This window comes from Antechinus flavipes, chromosome 3 (genome assembly GCF_016432865.1).
Source record: "Antechinus flavipes isolate AdamAnt ecotype Samford, QLD, Australia chromosome 3, AdamAnt_v2, whole genome shotgun sequence".
NCBI lineage: Eukaryota > Metazoa > Chordata > Mammalia > Dasyuromorphia > Dasyuridae > Antechinus > Antechinus flavipes.
This window is the reverse complement of record NC_067400.1, coordinates 334,289,903-334,300,962: the sequence shown is the minus strand read 5'-3', so window position 1 is coordinate 334,300,962 and position 11,060 is coordinate 334,289,903. Positions and strand designations below refer to the sequence as shown.

Genomic DNA, 11,060 nt, shown 5'->3' with positions numbered 1-11,060 from the left:
GAGGACTGAGGTGGGGAGTCTGACCAGGAGGCTGGAGAGGTGATGGCCAGGCTCGGATTCATAGTCCGCTTCTAAGGCTGAGGTATTTAGAAAAGGCTTCATGAAAGAGGCGTGGCTTGATCTGGGACAGATTAGGAAATGTAGAGAAGGGAGAAGAATCGACATCCGGCATAATTGTAAACTAGATATGAAAATAAAAAAACAAAACGAAACCAACCTAACATAAAATGCAATGCTCTTGTTCCATTGGGATGAAATAAATGTTGCACAAAAGTTGAATAAATCAAGTCACAAAAGAGGAAGCAGTATGCAAATGAAGATTTGCAGTCCTGTTTTCTCCGACCAGTTATTCCCTCTGGAAAATATAAATTTGAAGGTCAGAAGATCGTAGCTACTATGTTGTTTCGTTTGAAATACTTTGTGATTTATATAGTTTGCGTGGATGAAGATTGTTGTGCGGGATGTGTAAATATTGTGTAGGTGACCGTGTGTGTAAAGGGTGAGTGTGTGGAGGGAGCGCTGGAGCGTGGTGTTTGAGAGCATACTTACCTGGCAGGGGTGATTCCATGATCAGGAAGGTGGTTTCCCCAGGGCGAGGCTTATCCATTGCACTCCGGATGGGCTGACCCCTGCGATTTCCCCAAATGCGGGAAACTCGACTGCATAATTTGTGGTAGTTGGGGACTGCGTTCGCGCTCTCCCCTGATTTGCAAGTTTCAAAAGTCAGATTGTCACGTCCACTTTTGTTTACAGTGCTCTTCCACTGTCTGTCCTTTGTTCATCCTAAAACCCATTTCTTAAACCTCATTATGTTACAAACTGTGGTAGGTGTCTATTATGCCAATCTTTAAGCGAAACGTATTGTATAATTCTAGGATATAACTTGGTTTTTTAGCAGCGTGCACAATTCTTTTCCAGATTACTACCATGGAAGGTGGTTTTTTGTGGTTTTTTTGGGACACACTAGAGACTTTACTAGATCAAAGGGTAGAATAATTTCCTAATAATTAATTAGTACTATTTCCTGGTAGGATAGGTGAGTTCACGAGTTTATAAATTCTCTATCTCTTGAGATATGTAAGCAGAGACTGAGTAACCGCTACTTAGGATGTTATGAAAGGAATCCCCCGGTGAGGGATAGATTAAAGAGATCTCTCAGATCTCTTCTTATTCTTGGCTTTTATGATTCCTTTTATGTCATGTGTATTTCCATGCTTCTATTTCTCCTCACTAAAATGAAATGCTTGTTTCATTTTCTCTTCTGTCCAAATATCACTCATTCTTTAAGGATCATCTCGAATTGAGATAGTAACACTACTCTAGTAATCTCATCTTTTTCTTTTCTAAACTTTTACACCCATCAGAGTGAATATAATCCAGCATTTAACTATATGATGCCTTGTACTGGTCTGAACTGCGTCCTATGCATTAATTAGAAGCAGCTAGAATAGGACTCAAGAAGTTATTGGTGTTCAATTTGTAGTTCGGAGAAACTAGAGGGTTTTTAATATTTTAATAGTGGAGAGTTTGGACTGGCAGCCATATTAGCCAGCCGGTTGGATGGGACTCTTGTTTCAAAGCATCCAAGACGAGCAAGGGATTCCAGAGACTCTTTATAGGGCTCCAGCTATCAGAGAAACGAAGTCAAAGGGGGAAGGGAGAAACAGAGCACTGGTGAGTGCTTTTTAATTCTGACAGATTGGGGTAAATTGGGAATGAAGAATCTAGGAGACAGGAAATCTGAGCCAGAAAAATGCTCAAACATTCCAAATAGCCTCCTGGAGTTTTATGACTCTTTGGAATGCTAGAGTGGCCAGAGCTCCATAGCCCTAATTATTTCAGTTCTAATGGCCAGGAAGGGGTGGAGGGTGCCACCAGGGAAACCAAGGCAGAACAAATTGAATCCAATTCTTTGCCACTCCATCGACCATATTATCTATGTGGTTTTCTTGGCAAGAGTCCTGGAGTGGTTTGTCATTTCTTTCTAAAGTAGATTAAGGCAAACAGAGATTAAATGACTTGCTTAGTCACACAGTTAGTAAGTATTTGAGGTTAGAGTCAAGAATATTCTAGACCCAGTGTCTTATCAGTTGAAAAATCTAGCTGCCCTTTAGTGGAAGGAGACTCAAGTTCAAATGTAGCTTTAGACATTTGCTATATGTATGACTCTAGGTAAGTCACTTAACTCCAATTACCTCACCAAAAATATGGGAAACACAAACATACAAAGTCATGGGAGACCTCCTAAAAAAACCTACACCTGTTTTTTATAGATTGAATATGGCTTCTGCTGTCTTTTTTTTTTTTTTTTTTTTTTTTTGCTGAGACAATTGGGCTTAAGTTAACTTGCCCAGGCTAGAAAGTATTAAGTGTCTGAGATCTGATTTGAACTCAGGTCCTGCTGACCTCAGAGCTGGTGCTCTATCCACTATGCCCCCTACCTGCCACCTGGCTGTCCTTCTCCACTGTCCTTAAGGAATAATGGTTACTTCTTATTGACCAGGGCCTAACTGATATATATTTTAGCCTTGCAATAGAACTTTATCTCTGTCAGTATAGACTATAACCAGGATTGTCTGTTACATTAGCACAGGAACAAAAATAAACAAGGAAAGGTTTGAAAATAACAAGGATAAGGAACATATTTCTTCCTTTTGGATTTGGAGGATATTGTCTAAAATGAAGTAATGTTAAAAGAGGAAAAGACAAGACCACTCCACCACCACCCCTACTGCATTTTACTGATATGATCCTAACAAATAAGAAGAAAAAGATCAATACCACATCCTTATGATAAGCTCTTATTGGCTTACTTAAAGAACCTTTGTTGAATTGAATGGAATTAAAATGATTTATGCCTCATGACTTCAGTACCTAGCCAGAGACAAGCATGATACACAACAACAAATCAGAGACAGGAAAGCCATTCAGGTAACCAGTATCACTAGAACTAACTACCCATTTTTTAATGTTTTCCCTGCTGCACACAGAGTCAACTCTTTAGTATAAAAATCAGTTTAGAAACACTTGCCTAGAAATCTGATTTTTAGTGCTATCTATAGATTTTTGTGGGCAGCTAGGTGGTATAACGGATAGAGAAGAACTTGAGTTCAAATGTGGCTTCAAATACTAGCTATATATATGACTTTAGGCAAGTCACTTAACCCTCTCTGACTTCCTTATCTGTAAAATGAGCTGGAAAAGGAAATAGCAAACCACCACAGTATTGTAGAGTCCGTGCTAGACTCTAACCCTAGGCCCTCAACTAGCTTATGAAAATTATTAATATAAACATTTTCTAAAATCATTAAGATTTAGTATATTTGTATATAGTATATACTTGTCGGGTCCACAGAAGGAACATTTGCTCTGCAAACTATTCCTTGAACCCAGGCAAGGAAGTAGCTCTACTCTGTTTTTAACAGATCCTGTGGCTAAGTATTGTCTTAAAAAAAAAAGATTCTGTTTTTAGCAACCTTAATATTCCTAACATGGCTTAGAGGCAAAATTATGGTACTTGAGCTTGCTCTCACCCCCCCTCCCCCTTCCCCATTACTATACTATTTGGCTCCTCAGGTATGGTGAAATAAAGCTCTTACTTAAAGAGAATTCTAAGCAAATGTTCTCACTCCAACTTCAAACCAACTGCTCTTCTGCAGCATCTTTGATAGTAAAACCTCATATGGGGTCATGGAAGAGTCAAACATGAGAGAAAAAAAAAAAACAAAGATTTGTGCAGAGGGGGAGAAAAGGTTTAGCCTTTCTCAGAGTTATGAGGAGTAGTAGTCTCCTTAAGTCAAGTGCCTTATCTTGCTCATTGGACTTGCTCATGGGACTCACTTTCCCAACCAAGGTAACTAGGGGCACCTGGAAGTAGTTGCCTTTAAAATAATATCTGACATACCTTCTTGGGCTTTTTGTAGGGAAATTACAGTACCAACCTTAAAACACTAGATAAGGAGTGAGTTCCAGAATCTCCAGGATTAGGCTTTTTCTCTCAAGGAGAGAACATAATGTATCTTGGGCACCCATGAGTTTCGAAGAGAAGATTGTCTTTCAAGACTTAACTAACTTCCTAGTTGATTGAGTAAGCTGATTGAACAGTGACTAAGTAACAGTTGCTACTCTTTTACTCAATTTATACATTAAAAAAAGAGCCTGAGTAGCAACTCCAGTTATACTTTGTTTCAATTCTTTCCCTTGCTCCTCTTTGCTAAATTTAAGGCTCTGACAACATGCCAGGATTCCAATAAGGCTGATCTTAAAAAAAAAAAATAAAAAAATTCTTCAGACTCACATAACTTAATCTAAAGGAATCTTCTTATTTACCTTGGCTTCTCTTGTCTTTTTTTTTTTTTAACCTTAATTTGGCTTCTACTTTTAATCTCACAAAGATGGAGGAATCTGAATCTTTCAGATTTCAAGGACAATACTCTTTTTTAAAGAAGGATAGGAGGACTGGAAACCTGTCCACTTGATGGATGAAGGCTCAAGGTTAAGCAAATCTTGTTTTACCCATGAGGCAATGGGGGAGGGTATTCAAAAGTTGTTTTACATTTTGACAAAGTGCTGACCTTTTTGAAAGGTGTTCTTTGTGAGAATGTTTTATTGATGATGCTGAGCCAGAAGGTGACAATTTCTATCTAGTAAAATGAAGAGAAAGGTAAAAGGTGTTAGTGCTAGTAAAATGAAAAGAAAGGTAAAAGGTGTTAGTGCAGTGTGGTATTATTTGTTTTTTCTTCCCCTTTATTTCTAAACCCTGCCCTCCAAGACAGGCATTACAGTTATGACACCCTGGTAAAGTACTATGCTGTTTTAGGTTTCTATTTGAGTGACTCCCTTTCTGTATTCCTGCCTGGTGTTGGAGGAGTTTGTGTAGCTCAATGAAACTATGAGCTATCTTTTTCAGGGTAACCTAAAACAGACAGAGTATGGTGGAGAGTTCAGACAAAAGGTAATCCCCTGGAAAAGGAAATGGCAAACCATTCCAGTATGTTTGCCAAGAAAACTCCATGACTAGTATTGGAATGCTAAAAGACATATCAGAATGGTATACTATGGTCCATAGGATTATGAAGAGTCAGGCATTGAAAAACAACATTTGAGTAAGTCTAAAGGCTTTTTTTTTTAGGGTTTAAGGGTGTGATTGTTTTATCCAAAGGAGTATAGAATTTCAGTTCTTTGTTTTCACTTTAAGATAATTTACTTTGTAAATTTGTTAAAAAAAATTTTCTCCCTGTGGTGATATTCAAGAGTAATCTAACTCCTGGGAATTATTTTGACAAGAAACAGTTAAATCTTCCACTGAGATTTAACTTTTAACTATATCTGCTCTGCAAGGCAAGGTTAATTTCTTGTCATTATTGAAATGTGGTTTTGACAGAAAGCAACACTTTAATATACATAGAACAACAACAACAAAATATATATGAATTGAACAAGTATTTTTTTTTTTAAATCTAGGTTAAATTTAATGTGATAATTTTCTTATCATAGTATTTTCTCCCTTTCTGAAATTCTGGTCTCTTTTGTTCTTTAAAAAAAAAATTACTGAAACTTTTCTTTTTTTCTTTTTATTTTCAAGGTTCAGTCCCTGGCCAAGATGTCAATGATGAACATATTCCAGTCAACAGCTTGGAGAAGGAAGGAAAAAAATTGACTGAAGAAAACAATTCCTTTAAAAATATAATTGGCCAAATGCCACTGAAGAAAACAATACCTTGAAAAGTAGAATTAATTAAATGGAAAAAGAGATACAAAAAATAACGAAGAAAACCACACATTAAAAACTAGAATGAGGCAAATGGAAGCTAATGTTTCTATGAGACATCAATAATGAGTCAAACAAACTAAAAAGAATGAAAGTGTAGTATCACCTTCCCTCCTCCATTAGATAGGGGGTCATCATCTCCAATTGTCCCCATCTATATCTTGCCATTGGCCCCAGATATCTTGTCCCTGACCACTGGCTATGGAAGAAAGTGAGGCTGATGACTTAGCACAAACTTCAACTCATTTTCATGTCATGGCATCAGCTACTGATGTCATGGTCCTCCTAAAGAACAAAGGAAAAACAATAATGACCCTACCATAATATAGAAAACTCTTTGAAAAGGGGATCATGTTTCAATCTTTGTAATCTCCCTTTTTTTCCTTTAGTGAGACTTGCCACTATGGCTTCAATTTCTACTATTCTGTCAATCATTTCTGCTGTGTAGGCCATAAAATATGTTTTCACAACATATTTTTCTGTTTTGGTTTGATGATCTTTTACATACATAAGGTTCTCTGCATTATCAGCTCTTGATTCCTTTTCCTTTGTTTTGTGCTATTTATTCATCAATGTCTGAACTTGTTTGGCTGAGCTTGAAACCACATTCCCTTGAATATATTCACTGTTGGTTCATCCACTTATGTTACTGAGTCTTTGGTCATTTCAGTTTCTTTTCATTATAGGTTCTATTTTTTACTTTCTCTTTCCTTTTTGACTTCAGTAGCACCTCAAAGCCATATCAGCTTTATCCCAAGATTCACTGGCCTCTACCCCTAGTTAACTTCTGGGAGAGAGAATTAGATGTAACTGGATTCTGGGCTCTTTCCCTCAGGCTTAGGGAGGGTAATAAATATGTCCTGCCCCACTTCCCTCTGTTCCCTGACTGATCTCTCTTGAAGGACATGGTTTTATCATGTTTTTTCTGGCAAGGCAAACTCTTGTCTTTTGATTTCTCTCTGAACTATGAAGGGCATTTGCAACTCTGCCTTCTTGGGGAATGATGTGGGAGGGGGTGATGAGCAAGTTAAGGGTTAGGGATTACAGGCATACCTTGTTTTATTGCATTTCACAGATATTGTGACTTTTTTTTTTTTAATATATTAAAGATTTGTGGCAACTCTGAATAAAGCAAATCTATTAATGCCATTTTTTCCTGCGGTATGTGGTCACATATTGTCTTTGTGTCACAATTTGGTAATTACAATATTTTAGACATTTTCATTATAATTATATCATTTATGGTGATCTGTGATCTGTGATCTTTGATGTTACTCTTGTAATTGTTTTGAGACACCATGAACCATGCCCATATAAAATGGTGAACTTCATAAATGTGTGTGTTCTAACTCTACCTGACTGGTAGTTCCCCATTTCTCTCTCCTCTCCTTAATACCTGAGACTCAACAATATTGAGAAATAGTACATTAATTTGGTTGACAAAGTATTAGCGGGTTTTGAGAGAATTGACCCCAATTTTGAAAGAAGTTATATTGTGGGTAAAAATGCCATCAAATAATACTGCATACCATAGAGAAATTTTTTGTGAAAGGAAGAATCAATCAATGAGGAAAATTTCATTGTATTATTTTAAGAAATTGCCACAACCATTACCCTGATCAGTCAATAGTCATTAGTATCAAGGCAAGACCCTCCACCATTAAAAAAGATTATGACTTGAGGCAAGCTCAGATGATGGCTATCACTTTTAACAATAAAATATTTTAAATTAAGATATATAGACATTTTTAAATATAATTTTTAGATATATTATTTGTATACTTAATAGTATAAAATTTTATATGTACCTAGAAACCAAAACATTCATGTAACTCAATTTATTGAGATATTTACTTTATTGAAGTGGTCTGGAACTGAACCCACAGTATTTCCAAGATATCTCCGCAAACTTCTCTGCAGTTAGTTTAATGTTTGTTGTTATTAATTTTTTTTTAATTGGCTGAGGTAATTGGGGTTAAGTGACTTGCCCAGGGTCACACAGCTGGGAAGAGTTAAGTGTCTGAGACCAGATTTGAACTTAGGTCCTCTTGACTTCAGGGCTGGTGCTCTATCCACTGTACCAACCTACCTGTTTCCCTTAATGTTTGTTTTTAACCTGTTTGGATATTTGGTGTCCTAGATAATGGAGAGTTGAAATTGTTTTATCTCTTGTGTACAGTTTCTATTTTGGAAAGGTTTGAGTCATGAATATTGGAACAAATGTTCATTCTCTTGGTCATGTGACCTGGTAGCACATTAACTTTTAAAAAAAATACTTTATCCCATTAGCAGTTTGGATTTTAGTCTATAGAGTTATGTTAAACTGTTCCTTTGAATAGGACTAGGAGATTTGACTCCATAAACAGGTTTTACAAGAAGTTCAGGGTTTTGAATGACATGTCTTTGATACTGTTACCATCTTCTGAGGGTCCTATGATCCAACAAAAATTTTGGATTAAATAAATTATTCTATGGCTTAAAGCAAGTATTTCCATTGGGCCCTGAAAGCACCTAACTGCCACAGTAATGTCACTGACTTAGAGAAAAGAAATATTTTACTTTTGAAATAAGTCAGAAATGACAAGTAAAGAAATAATGTGAGAGTTGTACATTTGCTTTTTAAAATAATAATCAATTTAAAAACATATTTTCTTATCAGATTAATACCAGATAAATCTTCTATGTGAAGATAATACATATTAAAAGGAGTTTTGAAACATGGAGATGTAGTAGGAGCTTGCTCTCTTCACTCTACACATCAACTTAAGTATTGAAGGACTTCTGGAAATGGTTTATTCTCCCCAGGCAGTAAGTTTTCTGTTTAATAGAAAGATTTGACTTGCTTTTTTCAGGGAGTGTATCTCTAATTTTCTCATTATCTATACACATTTTGTTTGTATCTAGTGGAGGTGGGGAAACTGAGATCAGTCTCATAGCGTGAAAAGAGAGAAGGAAAGTTTTTGTTTTATATTGCCTGTTGGCTGATGTTAAATGTGGAGGAATATAGACTGTTCTAATGTGGCCCAGAAGACATTCTTCATCAGGTAGAGAAGTATGATAAGTTTGGTAGCCTTTTAGTAGGAATAAGTCTGATACACAACACTTGCAAAATAAAACTTTCAAATAGAAATATTCGATTTTTCTAAAGGATATAATGGGATATGATTGGTGTTACTTTTCAAAGAAATCTGAACAAGCTAGAAACACTGAATCCTACAGGAGAAATTATTTTTTGGTGGTTGGTGAGAGTTCCTTTTTCAAGAACAAGCCACTGAAGAAAAAGAGCCTCGTTTTCATGAAACGTGAAATGAGAGGGACTGGAAAGCGTCCAAGATCCCTCCCGGGCCTTACTCAGTGACTGTTTCGATCCTTTGCTATTGGGGCTCTGAGGAGGCGGGTCGTCGGTGAAAAGGCCAAGAAGTTGCTGGTGCAGCCAAGTAGAGCGGTCTCTTCTAAAGCCAGCTGTGGGAGGCAGCTGGAAGGGGAAGGATCAGGACCGAGGTCTGTTATCCTAGAGATCTACCAAAGCCCGTCAGAGACCTAAAACTTATAAGGGATCACTCGCTGTCGCTGGTCGTCAAAGCAAAGTCTGGGGAGGTTGGAAAAGGTTTTCTGGGAGAGGTGGGATAGGGGCTGGGCTGGATCGGGAGGAGGGAGAGTAATTCAGAAAGGGGCCTTGGAGGTGTGAATTCTGACGGGCTCGGTTTCGAACCAGCGGGAGGGCTAGGACGAGGGCGGAGACCAAAGGCAGGCACCGGGTCTCGATCGAATTAGTCTGAGGAAATGCTCAAGCCTTGAGCGAGTTCGCGTTCCTTTCCTCGTAAAAGTTCTTCCGAAAAACCATTAGATGGCGATGTCCACTCAGACAAGGTTTGGTGGATGACGTCAGGAGGAGGCAGAGCGTATGCAAATGAGGAGACTTTCAGGCCGGGTTCGGAGAGAGGGATAGGCAGGAGAGACTTAGCCCCTATGATCTTGTCTGAAGCGCGGGAAGCGTGTGTAGTGTGTGTGTGCGTGTGCGTGTATGTATGTATATGTAAACTTCTAGCATACTTGCATACTGACACCACGCTCCAGCGCTCCCTCCACACACACACACACTCTAAACACAGGATCACCCGAGCGACGCTCCCACACATCAATCACACACGCTCCACACACAAAAAACACGCACACATTGAAGCGCTCTAACTCCCATCAACTCGCTTTCGCCCCTCAGGCCCTCAACATCCACCTTTCCCACGCGCACCAGCTGATCTGCTTAGGGAAAACGCCGACGCAAACCTCCTCATCTGCATAACGGTCTGTCCTTTACTGACGTCACTCGACAAAGCTGCCCCACAGGAGACCGCCGCCTCTTGGCTCATCGCCCGAACTTGCATCGACTTAAACTTCCAACATAGAATAGGAATTGGGCAGTACTCGGCAGGCGTCAGCTCTTGGGAAGAATACTGAGACGCGACTGGGTCTCTTTAGCGATTTCTATACAATGGGCCATAATACTCCTTTGGGATCTATTTTCAATGGAGTTTTATAGGAATTTTATATCTGTAATAGGTTTATTTCTTTACAGATTTCATACTATACTTTTAGTACCAACAGGTATTTGATTGTTTATCCCTGTTGGAATGTAACGTGCGCTCCAAGCTACCTGTAAATCTGTTCAATTAAACAGTTGAATAAAAGATGGCACCTAGTCATTTTCTCAGTAACAGAAGCCCGAATGTTACAAACTAGAGTTTTATCGCTATTCTTGTTTCCTCTTCATCAGTCATCTTCATCAGACTCTTGTTCACCTGCCCGTGGTCACAGAGCTGGAAGTGTCTGAGGTTGGATTTGAACGTTGTTCTTCTTGACTCCAGGCCTCTGAAACTTAGCTGCCTCAGATATTGGAGTTCTGGCAAGCTACACTTCCTTAGCATTTTGGATGAATCGAATTGCTTATTTTCCTAAATATAAGGCTGACAATTGGGTCGGGGGACTACTGTGTCTCACATCCTTAGCAAAGTTCAAGAAGAAAAATGTTGACATCCTGGTTGCCAAGCGGCCCATCACAGTTAGCCACAATTATCCAATAACAATACCAAGGAAGCAGGTCACCTTGTTAGGTACAAACAGTGGACAAGAGCCTAGACAGCCTGACTCGGGCAGACGAGCTTCCACATTCTTCAGTCATTTTCTTTGATCCTTGAAGCAGTTAGTGTGTGCACCCAATAGTCACTGTTTCACTTTCATGCCAAGAAGTTTGAATCTTTACTAACTGATGGCCAAACACATGGGCAATTCCCAC

General features: G+C 38.5%; 2 non-coding genes across 2 annotated transcripts; both read left to right on the top strand.

Annotated features, from left to right (window-relative positions):
• The first annotated feature begins 541 nt into the window (after positions 1-541).
• Positions 542-705, top strand: LOC127558556 (U1 spliceosomal RNA). The gene has a single exon (XR_007952931.1). It is a non-coding gene; the product is annotated as a U1 spliceosomal RNA (small nuclear RNA).
• A 7,671-nt stretch (positions 706-8,376) lies between these two features.
• LOC127558578 (U2 spliceosomal RNA) lies at positions 8,377-8,571 on the top strand. The gene has a single exon (XR_007952943.1). It is a non-coding gene; the product is annotated as a U2 spliceosomal RNA (small nuclear RNA).
• The last annotated feature ends 2,489 nt before the right edge of the window (positions 8,572-11,060 follow it).